Source organism: Lycium ferocissimum, chromosome 3 (genome assembly GCF_029784015.1).
Source record: "Lycium ferocissimum isolate CSIRO_LF1 chromosome 3, AGI_CSIRO_Lferr_CH_V1, whole genome shotgun sequence".
NCBI classification, from domain to species: Eukaryota; Viridiplantae; Streptophyta; class Magnoliopsida; order Solanales; family Solanaceae; genus Lycium; species Lycium ferocissimum.
In genome coordinates, this window is record NC_081344.1 from 48,412,090 (window position 1) to 48,413,697 (window position 1,608).

Below are 1,608 nucleotides of genomic sequence, written 5' to 3' on the forward strand. Positions count from 1 at the left end.
ATAGAATCATAGTCATCGCAGTCATCTTAGGATCATAGTCGTCGTAGAATCATAGGCATCATAGCATCATAGAATCATAGTCATCATAGAACCATAGTATTCATAGAATCATAGTTCCCATGGAAACATAGTTCCCATAGAATCATAGACATCATAGGATCATAGGCATCTTAGATTCATGGTCGTTGTTTAGGTCATAAGAAAAACTATCAATGTTGTAAAACTTAGTTTTTGAAGAAAAAGAATATTTTGGAAAAACACTTGTAAACTTTTAGGAAGGAAAATTATGTTTTGGAATCGAGGGATTAGTTAAAACAATTATGCTTTAGTAGTTAAAATAATAACCAAAAACTTTTCTTAACTATAGAATGAAAATAAGTCAAAGGGGACAATAAGAAAGAATTCGGGAATAGTGGGCCCGCCTCGGTCGAATGAGGCGGCGTAGACAATTTACATGTAATACGTTTCATAGTATTGCTTATGAAAGCCTTAGAGTGATCGGGTCTTATTCTTGCACGTACTAGGGTGTTTCGACCTTTCTTACACCTTTCAGGTTCTTTTGGTTCAATGTTACTGAATAAATAGTGACTATTTTTCAACCGCGGATTTCGGGAGTTAGAAAGGTTCCCGAGGCGCGAAACCGGAACTACATATCTAGGACATGCCAAGAAAGAAATGCAAAGTCTTACATACCTTTTCCGCTTCTTGCCGGACTCCAAATCTCCGTCTCAATCTCACCAAAATTTTCACTTTGGTCAAGCTTACCAACTACTATTCATGAGGTTTGAAACTCTAATCTTGAATTGGTTCTTGTTCCGCCGAAATTTCGGCAAAGACCTCCCCCGTAAATATATCATGCCACCAAGTTAAACTTGGCCGATTTCAAGCAACAAACATCCCGGAATGCAACCCGGCCAAACTAACAACATACCAACAATCCCATTAACAATTTCAATCAATATACTACTTTCCACCCGAAGCCATAATTCATCCAAACCTTCTAACCTTTAACATACTTACTCATAACATGTTTCCATCTTCTAATTTCATCAACAATCATCACAATGCGCACATTAACAACTTCATTATCATAATAACATAAGCTACTACAAAGTTACATATTTTCCTATAACAACCTCACAACATCTTTTCCATAGCAACAAGAACCATTAATCTTTCATTTACGTCATGGAATCCATAATGTCGACGACTAAAATACTAGGTTGCATTAATTCATTCTTTCTCCATGCAACAACAAAACACACCACGGCCACAACACTACATACATAGTTTCATATATTCCATCCATTCCTTCACCTTACAACATATACAAATCATTCACAACATCAACAATAATTAAAATACTAAATAAAACAATTGAACCATTGCCTTTACAAACCATCCACACACGGCCAACCCTTCAACACACATTATTTCTATGATTTCCATGCATTTCTACACACCACAACATTCACAAACATTCATAACATATAAAAGAAGATTGAAACCTTACCTTTTCCATCTAGTTCTTCAACTTGGCTAGAGTTGTGCCTTGCAAGAATGAATGTTTTCTTGCTCCACTAACTACACCACCTTGCTAGGGACCCT